Raw genomic sequence first — 13,757 nt, forward strand, 5'->3', positions numbered from 1 at the left:
GTTGGTGTCGCATCCGAATTCTTTGAAATCAGTGGAGTTGCTTCCTCTTTTGACATGTTTGTATAGTCAGATGCTACATCATTGTAGGCAGGAGTTTCTTGAAGAACTGATATTTGGGTATCAAGAGGGACGAGTTCCATAGCTTTGTTGCTTAGTCCTTCTTTTCTCACTGTAGGTTTATCAAAGGTGATAAGTCTTTCAGTTTGAACCTCTTGAATAGTAACCAGATTTGGCTGTCTGCAAAATCTTGGGAGTCGACTGGGTCTACTACTTATTATCGGCCACATGATGTGGTTTTACCAGGTCAATTGATACTGTTCTGTTCTCCCTTTTACCTGCAAGCGGCGGTAGTAACATTGATCTTGTTCCTAGAATTGCTAAGACAGGTACTGCTTTTCTATAAGAAGGCCCAAATTCCTTCTTCCACGTGATCTTTTGCATGACTAGATCCCCAATCTTTGGAATCCAGACAGGTCTTGCTGGGACAGGTAGCTTTTCTTCAGTGGTCGTCGGCTTTTGTGTTGTGTTACTCAGACTTCTTCTTGTTTCATTTAAGTCCTGTAAAACAGCCGAACGGTTTTTGATATCAAAGGGTTTCTGTTCCACCACTAAAGTGTGACAATCAAGGTCCTGGATAAGCATTCTAGTACCAAATAATAATTCATATGGTGTGATTCCCCCCAGAGAATTTCTTGACAGATTATTAAGATTTCTTTGGACACTATTTAGATGTGTGACCCACCCGTCACCCGAACCTAATACCCTAGCTGTTATAGATTGCTTTATGTCACGGTTTTTTCTTTCCACCACCGCATTTCCCTTAGGATGGAAGGGACTCGAAAACTGCAATGCAATGCCCAAGCTGGCCATGGCCTCCTTGTAAGCTCGAGAGTTAAACGCAGGACCCTGGTCAGAATGTAGCGTGCCGATTGCGTATGTGCCGATAAAGACTCGCAAATCTTTTATAACAGTTCTGGCGTTAGCCGAGCGCTGGGGCCACATCCAAATGAAGCTCGTCTTAATATTTGTGGGACCGCGTACGTCTATGGTGAAGTCTGTGTGTAGAAAGTCTGATGCTGTCTAACAATGGTGTTTGGACTGGGCTGGCTATACTGTAGTCAGGTATCTGGTGGTTTTCGAAGCTATGATCTTTGTAACAAGTGTGACAGTTAATTCCAAATATTGCAAACCTCGACGCTCATTCCCGGCCACCAGTACATCTCTTCTAATTCTATTAGAGATTCTAAGATACCTCGATGTCTCAGACCCTCTCACATATGTGCTTTGTGTACCAAAGCACCTCTCTGGTTCCTGTTTGGGATTACTCTGTCCCCCACTCCAGGGATTTGAGCAAAAGGAACGGAGTTTGCATCAATTATGTATGTATTACCGAGTGGATTGAGGCTTTGACTGCTAGCATTGTTTCACCGTCTATTTTCGTTTTTGAACAAGTGATTGCAGCTACCGAAGCCGTTTGCAAAGCTGCCTTCGCGGCTTCGTCATCCAATGAATTCCCTGCAACGTGAACGCCATCACGCTGATGACTCAGTGTATGAATCACGTGAGTCTTTTGTAGTTCTTTTTGCAAAATAATTACTTGTTCCCTAAGCTTTGTATGCTTGATTGTGCCACCTTTTGTATTTTTGAAACCATTTTGAACCCAGGTCTGCAGATATTCATTATAATTCCTGACACAGTTATATGAATCGCACACTTTGAGTGTGGAGGATTCGCGATCAGTAATTTCAAGCGTCATCTTGAAAGCCTGTAGCTCAGCTCGCTGAGCTGTACAGTCTCCGAGTGATTGAGTTTTAGTGACCATAGGTCTGAATTTACCTTCGCGCCAGCAACCTTGAACAATCGCGCACGCAGCACTATAGGCTTGTTTACCCCCAATTGCGGGTTGGGCTGATCCGTCTTTATATAAGACAAACTTAAGACAGACTTAAGACAAACTTAAGACAAAATCCTAACTTAAGTCTGTGTTAAGTTTGTTTTAAGTCTGTCTCAAGTTTGTCTTAAGACAAACTTAAGACAAAATCCTAACTTCTGTGAATACCAAAAGTAGTAAGTTCATTCTGTGAATACCAAAAGTAGTAAGTGCATTCTGTGAATACCAAAATAGTAGTAAGTTTAGGATTGAGTCTTAAATTCATTCCGTGAATCGGGCCCCCCGTTCTTGAGTTGTGTCCTCAAGATCCTCGGCATGTCTGATCTTCAGACTTGCTACCTTCTTTTTTGGAATTTATCTCATCTTATTTTTTGGAACGGCCTATGAGTCTTTGGACCTCACTCATTCTTATTTTTGTTCTGAACGTCCGCTTCTTTTGGATTTCTGTGAGGAAGTATGAAAGGTAGGAGAGGAACGTATATCATTATCTTGATATCTATCAGGTTTTCTCAAATTATCCCTATTTCTAAGGTTGTACCTTTTTTTCGGAGAGCTCCTGCTGAGGCGACCTTCCTCTGGACTGGGAAGGCTTCTCTTTAGGAAGTGTCTGGTTAGTGCTTTCCCACTTCTTTTAAGGAGTAGTGAGATTATTTTTAATAAAAACTTTTTCAGGATTTTTCAGTTAGTTGGGGTTTTAATGGTTTCCCACCCAAACTATCTCTACATAGTTCTTCATAGGATTTTTCAATAATTCTGGCAAGCTCATACGGTTGCTCAGTAATATCTGTTTATTTTAGTTTTTGGCGGATCGCCACTTATTCTGCCTCACCTTTAATGTTGGCTAATAGTATTGCAGAGACCTGTTTGAAATCCTTCAGTAATTTCATACCCAGATTTAAGGCCGGTTCTGGACCGGATTCATTTTGAATCTGTCTTAGAATGTCTGGTATTACCGCCATAGATGAGACACTATTGGGTCGATTAGGATGGCGGACGGACCTGCGTCCGTCCGCCACCCCAGAGTAGGAGGGACCGTCCGCAGCGGCGGTCCCTCCTTTTCAATTAGGATGTGACCGCCAGGGTGGCGGTCACATCCTGTATTTTTAACATTGCGGCGGGTGCTGCTTCAAGCAGCACCCGCCGCAAGGTTAAAAATGAAAGCAGTGCATTTGCATGCACAAAGCGGCCGGCACCTCGAGGTGCCTGCCGCTTCGCGCACGCAAATGCAGGGGGGTACCATAGGTACCCCCCATGTGCACCCCTCAACCCCCCTTCACCCCTGGGGGCCCGCAACGGGCCCCCAAACAAAAGTCTGTATGCCTTTTCACGGCAGAAATGCCGCCGTGGAAAGGCATAGAAATGCTGACATCCTAATATGCCTGGCGGTGTCTGATAGACACCGCCAGACATGTTAGAGCTTTTCCGCCGCGGTCGGAAAGCGACCGCGGCGGAAAAGCTGCGGACGGTCTTCCTGACCCCCCAGCCATCCTAATCTGGCGGGGGGTCTGTGAAGGCTCCGCAGCGGTTTTTCCGCATCCTCCGGGCCGGCGGTCTCTTCCGCCGGCCCGGAGGATGCGGAAAAAACGCTATCCTAATGAGGGCCTATGTGTTTTTGTGTAGATTGAAGCAAAGACTGTACCCCAAGTGTCGCAGTCCTCTACGTGTGGTGCAATCCCCATTGGTAAACAGATTGTCAAAATCCTTTGTTTCTCATGAGGTGTACTATCAGGGAATACTGCCTCTATTTGAGTAATTTTTTGTGCTAACCATAACGGAATTAGTTCTCATTTTGTGAGCAATTTACCAATGACTGACTGTATAGTCTGTGGTGTAATTTTGTTTGTATTCCCCTGGTGAGGGGCATGCTGTGGAATTCTTACAGCTGGTTGGACTGTTAAAGTACACATGACATATTGAACCAACTGCCTGTGTATTTTAATCAGCTGTTTTAGCTGAGCTAACAATTCAGGAGCTGTCATTGTTTCAATATCAGGATGTTGTGTATAGCTGGCTAGTACCGGCCATGTTGCTCCTGGTCTACCTAGTGGACCGAGCCTGGTAACATGATTTTGATGCTGTAGGGCGCCTTTAAACCAGAGCTGATGCTCTTGGTAAGTTAGTAGAATTTCACCGTCCTCGAAAGGAATGTATTCTGCTCGAGGTTCCTCTTCTTTGTAGTAGTGGAACATATGTGTTGTTGGATTTGCTTGTGGAAAGATAATCCATGAATAGTATACCTCTGTCTGCCGATATTCATGTGCCTCTATGACAAATATAACTCTACCACCTCTGGGTGATAGACCATTTTCTATAAGATTTATAGCAATGGTTTTCCTTAAGTTTTCTGTCATGATTATAGCATCATCTTCTTCTTCATTAAACCCTGTAACGTCTACACCCGGCTGGGTTGCATTTACTGCAGCTCCACCGGTTGCGTTATTGTCGCCGTTATCTGGCATTGTTTAATGAAAGTTTGCAGAGCAAGTTTTCAAGGAAACAAAGATTAGGTGCCCAATATTTTGGAACACTGTATCCTTCAACTTTGAACAAACTGAAAACTAATACATAGGATTTTTCTGTCCTACTCAGTTTAAAGCAGATATTTTATCCTTTAACCCACTCCAGATGTCTATTGGAGTATTTTACGGGAAAAAGGGGTCTGTGTGAAAAGTACGACTGAGTTACTCTAGTATCTAGCGTTACATTATCACCTTACCAAACGTTGGGCACCATGTAGTGTAGTTCCTATATTCCCAATAGGCTCTGCGCATTGGAATAGTGTATCCTGTAGTTTAGACGTAGGACTGAAGTCAACTAGGTCTCTACCGAATATACTAAACTTAATTGTGTGTGTGCCAGCTAGCTCAGATGTCACTAGAAACTTTCTTGAATAAACAGGAAGGGATTAGTTTCTGACAACTGCTTAAAACATGACAACTTTGTTCCCCAAGAATAAGTAATATATCTCTAGAGTCACGGAAACAATAGATAGTTATTTCACTCAGTCAATCATGCATGCTTCATTTCACCAGAGGTGCAGAAAAATAGAGAGATGGGCGTTTTCAATAAAAAGGGTATTTATTGAACAGTCTTCTTTCTCAAGCATAAGAAATGAACTGCTGCAATCGTAATACTTGCTGTAAAGTACAGAGCATCCACAGCAAAGATTAGCATACTACCCAGGGTAATGTCTGACCATAACCCTCTCATCTTAGATATTACAACCGCTGTCCAGCAAAAGAAGGTTACAAATTGGACATTTGAGAGAGCCTTGTTACAGGACTCAGAGTACACCGCTCTAATGAAAGAATGGATAAGAATTTTTTTTGTACTAAACAAAAGCTCTGCTCCACCAGCAGTAGTATGGGATACCCTGAAAGCAGGTATAAGGGGGGAGACAATCAGGTATTCAATTAGGCGGAATAAGGCAGAGAGGGAGGAAGTAGAAACGAGAATAAGGGCAGCTGCTAGACTAGAACATGAATTTAGTAGAGCAATCAGGGCGAATCAGGATATTGTTAGTATAACATATGAGCTTGCTATGGCTAAGGCAGCGGTTGGGGAGCTATTTGCTTCTAAAGCAGCAGGGAAGTATTTGGCATGGAGAAAGGACCAATATGAGTATAGTGAGCAGATAGGCCGCATGCTAGCTGTCCAAACAAGGCAGGCTGCTACTAAAGGAGATATTTCTGAGATTAGGTCTGAGAACGGAAGTGTCGCAACAACACCCGAGAGTATATGTGCTAGCTTTCAGGACTATTATCAGAAACTATATGAAGAAGACAATACGGCATCTATCGAGGATATAGAGGGGTATCTTGAGAGTGTTAGACTAGAGAAACTAACGATAGAGGACGGGGGGCATTGGAGATGAAATTTAATAAAACAGAAATACAGAGGGCAGTCTATGACTTACCATCTGGAAAGCAGTAGGCCCAGACTCTATACCCTTGGAGTTCTACAAAACATTTTTAGCCGAGATAGAAGAAGAACTATATGAGTTGGCTGTAAATGTACAAGAGGGTGCGATACCACCGGAGTCATGGGGAGAGGCAACCATGATAGTCTTTCTGAAAAAAGACAAGCCAGCAACCAATCCTGGATCTTATAGGCCGATAAGCCTAATGAATAGCGACGTGAAAATCTACTCAAAGATGCTGGCAAATAGGCTAGGAGCAGTAATTGGTAAGATCGTCTACCCAAGGCAGCACGGGTTTATACCTGGGAGAGGAACAGCGGAACATGTCAGAAGAGTGCTTACGTTATTTGATGGAACGGCATCCTCACGAGACCCTATGGCGCTGATCCTTTTAGATGCTGAGAAGGCATTTGATAGAGTCTCGTGGGGATTTCTCTGGGCAGTGTTGGAGAAGCTGAACCTGGGGGAGTGCTTTGTGGGAGCTCTGAAAGCCTTATACAACAATCCAAGAATAAGAGTTAGAACCATGGGGGAGCTGAGTGGTATAATAGATATTGGACGAGGAACCAGGCAAGGGTGTCCTTGTTCCCCGCTACTCTTCGCTCTATATATAGATACATTTAATAGGAGGATAGAGCAGAATAGAAACATTCTGCCCATAGTACTGAATAGGCATGAAACTAAAATACTAGGATATGTGGATGACTTGGCTATAACATCAAGCGAACCAATGTCAGCCCTAAGTGAAATAGAACAGGAAGCGGCTGCATTTGGAAGACTGTCAGGGTATAAATTAAATGTAAACAAAACCCAAGTAGTAATAAACCAGGAAATATCTTTAGTCGATCCAAGAGTGGTAGAGACAGCAGTATATCTGGGGGTTTGCATAACCTCAGACCTTTCTAAAGTAGTATCTAAGAACTTAATCCCCATTATAGATAAGGCCAAAATTGATTTTGACAAACTGAATAACCTACACCTAACAACAATTGGACGTTGTAACGTTATTAAAATGGTGTTTATGCCAAAGGTGCTTTACTTATTTAGGACCATACCGCTAATCTTTAACAATAGCTGGTTCAGGGTGCTAGAAAAGGTGACAAATAGATTTATCTGGGCCAAGGGTAAAACACGCCGCAGCCAAAAATTTCTGTCACTCCCAAGAGAAAGAGGTGGGCTGGCGCTACCAGACTTTAAAACATATTATTGGGCAACGGTCCTACAATACATCAGAGGTATGCTGGGGGGCAGCGTTTTAGACAGATGGAGAGGTAGAGATGGTGTCCCAGACATATATGAATTAGTAGTGAAGAACTCTAATCAATGGCTACTCACATATGAGGAGAGGAGTTATCACAAAAAAGTAAGGATTAAGACCTTGGTGGCCGCAAGATCAGTCTGGTCTGGGATAAGGAGAAAATTAAAACTAGGGAGAATGAATTATTATACCCCTCTGTATGGGAACCCATCACTGCCGGGGGTATTTCTCGACTCAGTTATGAAGGGCTGGGATGTATTAGGGGTTAAAACTATTGGGGACCTTATAGGGGCAACCGGTCTGATCTCTTTTGAGCAGGCACAACGTTTATATAACCTAGGGCGCAGAGACTTCTTTAAGTACCTACAAGTGAGGTCAGTTTTGATAAAGAAACAGGGAGGAGACATGAATTTTCAAACAATCGAATTGCTGGAATGTGTAAGGGATGAAGGGGGAACCTCCATCTCGCAATTATACAAAGAAATTTGTAAACATAAAAAGGATGATTGTGAAAGAATGTATGAGAAGTGGAGAGACAAATTAGGTCTAACAGGAAATGAGGCAGAAAAGTCATTAAAACTATCATATTCGGTCTTAAGTGTGACAAATTTACAATCCCAACACTACAAGAATATGTTTGAACTCTACTATACTCCTCATAAAATAGCGCAATGGGGGGGAAATAGCGGGGGAATCTGTCCGAGATGCCAATCCACGCAAGCAGATACAATACACATGTTTGCATCATGCCCCTCTTTGGATATATATAAAAAATCTTTGGAACAATTTTTTGCCGACTCTCTGGGGATACATTTAACTTTGACAGATGAAGTTATGACTTTGGGTGTAGCGAGGGCGGGTGTAGATGTTCTTCACCACGAGTTTCTGTATTTAGCTATGACCCTTAGCAGATGATGTATAGCCACACTCTGGAAGGATCCTAACCCCCCAACATTACAGCAATGGATCTCACGTGTACTGGCGATATATATCCTAGAAATGGCCTTATATGAAAAAAGAGGGAGGGAAAAAAAAGAGGCTGGTCGGCGGATTGGGCCCCAATAATTGAATGGAAAAGGAGACTGGGAGAGATTTAAGATGAATTAAGGGGAAAGCCAGACGCAATTAAGACTACAAGATATTTCTTATTGATGGCCTTCTATTAATTCTGAGACAATTTTTTTCCCATCTGTCAGCCTATCTTACCCAGTCTAAAGCTCTTTGTGTGTTTTTGGAAAAAAATACTATATTTGTTTTAAACCTGACGATAATGCTGTCTGAATTGTAAGATACAATTCTTTTTATAATTTTTTTTGTTTTTTTGTTTCTGTTTATCTGGCAATGTATGATGAATCTGTAAATCTGATGTTGATGGAAAAAATAAAAAAATATTCAAAAAAAAAAAAGTAAAGTACAGAGCATATAATAAGAAGAGTATTATAAAATAATATTGTAAAAGCATGATATGGTTTCTAAACCATAAGATACCTAAAATGCATAAAATACATACAGTGATAAATAATGACTAAAAGTATTCAACTGGTGCTTCTAAAATACGCCTACCCCGGTGTACCTAACCTACGTCTAGTACAAGGGAAGAAGTAAGTGAGGTGTAGCCTAGTTTTAGTATTAGTTACCAAGAATCTATTCCAAGAATTCTCTTAGGGTCTAATCAGCTCTGTACATTGGTTTTAGAATGTAGGAGGTCTTGTATCTCACTCTCAGGACTCGATTTCCCAGCAACCCGCAAGGGTAGCCTGGAAACACTGGAGCTGGATTTCTCGGCAGGAGAAAGTACAGCGTCTCTCAGTGCGTCAGCTGGAGGGTCGGCGTCCTTCGGCACTTGCTGTAGCAGGGCGCGTCAGGCAAGTAGATAGTCGAACTGCTCCAAACCACTGTGTGTTTGTTTGGACAAGTGTGGGCATATTTATACCTTGAATGTGCCGAGTTTGACGTAAGATTGGACATATTAACGTCACCAGAGACTTAAGGGCATATTATCAAGCCTGTGCGATAAAATTATCGCCGCTTTATAGGCCAAAAACGGTCGATAAAGCGGCGATAATAGGCTTGATAATATGCTCTATGGAATTCCAATCGAAGCCCATGTTAGATGTCTTCACATCTAACATGGGCTTCGATTGGAATTCCATAGAGCATATTATCAAGCCCATTATCGTCGCTTTATTGGCCGTTTTCAGCCGATAAAGCGGCGATAATTTTATCGCACAGGCTTGATAATATGCCCCTTAATTCTCAGAAAACTCCTTGATTTCTTGAATAACTTAATATTCATGCAGGGCGAAGTCCCTGACTGCTGAAGGCGGGCTTTTCCAAGAAATCGTTGTAGATTTTCGGAACTAGTGGAAGTAGTCAAGCCATATTAGGACTACTTGAGCTATGTCTTAATATGGTTGTGATTTCTATGCCTATATAAGGATACTGTATTTTATACCTATATAAGGGCATGAATCGGGAAAGTTACACTAGGGTCCTAAAACGCTATACAACGCGGCATCTTATTTTGTCTCAGATTCAAATCACCAAGCTCTAATAATATTAAATGGTATTGTGTTAAGAAACATTCTTAAATAAACATTGGGCTTTGCAACTAAATGGATGCTGCTATGTGTAGCAATGTGTTGAGGCCTCCCAAATACTATGCTTCCTCCTCGATGGCGCACATTCGTTTTGTTTGCATAACCGCTGGAGAGTAGGCATTCTTTCTTGGGGCAAAACTGGTCACTGGTCACCTTTGTTGTGAGCTTGTGGGCTGAAATACTGTATAAACGAATTAATTGTAGAACAACCTCGAGGGTGGGTGCTTGATATATCTGATTCCCTTGGATTTACTAGTTTTATTTCACTGTCTTACAGTATTCTCTTTTTCACATTATGTGCTCTTTGGTGATTCATGTTACTGGTCTTTTATGCCTTGATGTTGGATACTGAAACTTCAATGGGATTATCATGTGATTTACATGTTACCATGTCCTCACCAGGCACATTGTAATCCATGTCTTTTGAAACCCAAAATTCATAATAAAAAGAGTCACAATAAATTTAAAAAAAAGCAATGTACTGCTTGCAAGTCTATTTTAAATGAACCCCGTCATCTCGATGATCTAACTAACGTGCTAATTGATTGTCAAAAGAAGTGGAGGGAGGCAGGCCATTCACACATTGTACGAATGGATTGCGATCAAGTACACTTGACATTAAAATCACTTTGTCATTTATTCATAACTCACAATTCCGTAGTGAGAATCACTAGGAAACCAAAAATTACATAAGCTCCATTTTCCAGAGGTATGAGTCTATGCGCATTGGGAGTGGTTATTTTATGGCATATTAAAGGATTTCTAAAGCGCCGAGAGGTTAAGCGCTGGTGTGTTATATAAATAAACAAAAAGCAGGAACATCTAATCTCGAGCAATCATGAACCATCTGCTTTATAGATAACTGAGATGCGGCCCTAAAATAAAGAAAGTGGTGCACTCAACAGCACATAGTGTTTCTTGAGTGTGAAAAGCAGGTTTAGAACCCAGGGCTCCTGACTTGTGGGTGACTCTGACCCATCTCTAACACCCTGAGAGAAGGGCCCTTGAATCACTAAAATCCTTCCGCTGTTTCCACACAAACATTGTATGCACCCGCTAATCAAGTGCTGCTTGCACCATAACTAGGTGACATCGGAAATCTTGGAGGCACATTAGGAACTAGGGGGTGAGGCAGTAGAGAATCTTCCGCAAAGTATTATAAATGTTAGGAGAATAGCAGGGGATTGAGGGGAAACACACCAGGCTGAAGACCATTGTAAAATGTTGAACCCTCTCAAGAATAAAAAGTACATTTTTAACCCCTTTCCACAACCCCGCACGGACTGGGACACGCAAGCACGCCTCTCACACACATGACTTGGCAGGCAAAATAACCCACATCTGGTCCAATGGGACCAGAATATGCACGTTTTTATTCCCCAACATATAATCTACTGGAAGAAATGGAGAGCATGCTTTAAAGGAAACTAGCATCTGTCCTTAACAAGGCCAGTGAAGGGCTCATTTTAAATAATCATGTCCTGTATTTCCATAAGGAAAGATTTGATACGCAGAAGGTCAACTGATTTTCATCTTTCTCGTGTTGCACTCAAACTCTGCAAATGCAAGTGCTTGCTCCATGGGTGGCATTGCTAGTTTCAAGCTGCCCCCCCGGGTACTTCAGCTTTATGCCCACTCCGAAGACCAGCGGACATATTGGTGACGTTTCATGACCTCAACTCGAGTGTCATTGCCCATGTAATGGCTGTCACCGTTAAATCTGGCAAGGCTGCCATATTGGTCTAGGGCCTGCTGCCAAGGATTATGTAAGGAGGAGCAAAACATGACTAAGTCGGTGGGTGTGGATGGATGGGTTGTTGGACGGACTGGTTCCTGCATGCGAAGGCTGAGGGGCGCTGTCTCATCTGTGAGAGGACTGTGTTTGGTTGACTAAATTGGTATATTTTTATTTTCAGTGCCTGATAAAGCCTGAAAAGCATTACCTAATTTCTGGGCAATTTTTGGGCGAAGAACAAGAGGCCCCAACCTCCTTTGCTGCTCTTTCACCCCTATACCGCAGCAAACACCAGTGTTAAAGGTAATAATACTTATGCTATGTGTTTTTACATTGGAGTTAGAGCTATGTATGTGGTTACTCTACATGGTGGGTGGGGCCTTTTGCGCATCGATATCATTTCGAGGCATGGAACTATGTAATCAATATTAAAAGATAGATTTGAAGGTTGAGAGTTCCATTGAAGACAATAACTTGGCTCAGGAATAATAAGAGAGGGGGTAAGCCTTCATTTTGAACATTGTACCCTCAGTGGATGGAATTCACTAATAGCCCTGTACTTTGGGCTACAATGATTAGTAAAGGCACCATCTATCCCTTGCCTTGTTATAGGCCCTCAAGTAGTGTCGGTTTTAGTGCCTTCAGCAACCAGTATGGCACACAGAGGCAGAGGCAGTAAGGCTGTATGTTTAGAAGTAATATTGTGCAAAGGGGAGGTGTTGGAGATATCTTGCGATATGTATTTTTACTTAAATTTGCTATTATTGCACCAAACTTTATACATTGTACTTTGATTTATCTATTTATTTATTTATAAAGTTTTATATAGCGTGAACTTGATCCCGAAGGATATCAGAGCGCTTTACAGTTAGGGGGAGAGGAAGGAAAAAGATCACAACAAGATTAAAATGGTGAAACTAATATGCATAAAATCATATAGTGCAAACATAACAGATCCTATCTAATTCAGGGTTAACATAGAGTGGGCTAGTCAATGATAAAAGAGAGAACCAGAATAGAAAGTGATTAGGACATAATAGGCACTACTAAAACTACAACATATTTCCCAGGACTCAGGGAAGACTTACAAACGTACATTCCCAAGCACCTGGTACGCAAAAGTTGATTGGCTTACAGGGTGTAGGTCAACAAATCAGTTCTGCTTTCCAGCTTGCTGTTTGATGGTGACATTCCTTGAACAAAAAACAGGAGTAACAAACTTGAAGCATTTGTCAGACAAAATAAAGAAGCATGCACGCAAAACAATCCATATGGAAAACCTGACAAGACTGGGAATGTTGGGACGCACACCATTTGAAGCCCACATAAACATTGCATACCACAAAACAATACAGAAACACAATGAAGCAGTTGAAAACACATCTGTTCCGCCTAGCACTGCCCTAGCTCCTCTTCCCTCACTTTCCCTCCCTTACTAAAGCAATCTTAGCGCAGGGACACGCCAGTGAGCGTAACTAAGCGCTTTATAAAATTCCAAAATAAATAAATAGTAATAGACACATACTATCAAAAATAATTGATTGCATTAGTTTCTGTGGTGCTTTTGAACTGACATTGCGAGGCCATGATGAATCTGAAAGTTCCTCAAATTCCGGTACTCAGAGGCCTTGTGGATAAAAAAGCAAGCCTAGGTAATGAAATGGAAGCACATTTAGCAGGTGTTGCAGTCTTTGTGGGCACCTCTAAAATGATACAAAATTAACTACTTGAGTGTATGCTAGACATTATGAGAAGCCATATTGTCCAACAGTTGCAAAACACAGACTTTCTGGCTATTCAGGCTGAAGACACTACTGATGTAGCCACAAAAACACAGTCCATATTAGTCTTTCAGTACTTTGACAATGACAGTAAAGTTTGTACAGAAGGGAAGGTGCACCAAAAAAAAGTCAATTTACTCCAAATGTATCCAGAAAATCTCTTTATTGTTGGAGAAAGTAAGAATTGGAGGTCAGCCAATGCGTTTCATTCTACAGCTGGAACTTCATCAGGGCTAAAAACACATATATAAAAACAACACTTAAGTCACACCGAACACACCAAAGACACTAAAACACATTAAAAAAATATACATACATGTTCAATAACATTAAATAAATGACCCATGACTAAAGACTTTGACAAAGCATATATGAGACATCATAAGGTACAGGACAATACCCAAAATATATTGTGTGTTAAGTGTGATTTCAATGCAACACCTTTTGAATGTTTAAATCTATAGTGTTGTTCTGCAACTTATAATGTCCCATATATGCTTTCTAGAAGTCTTTAGTCTTGGGTCATTTAGTTAATGTTATTGAACATGTATATATATTCTTTTAATGTGTTTT

Source organism: Lissotriton helveticus, chromosome 1_1 (genome assembly GCF_964261635.1).
Source record: "Lissotriton helveticus chromosome 1_1, aLisHel1.1, whole genome shotgun sequence".
In the NCBI taxonomy this organism is placed as follows: Eukaryota; Metazoa; Chordata; class Amphibia; order Caudata; family Salamandridae; genus Lissotriton; species Lissotriton helveticus.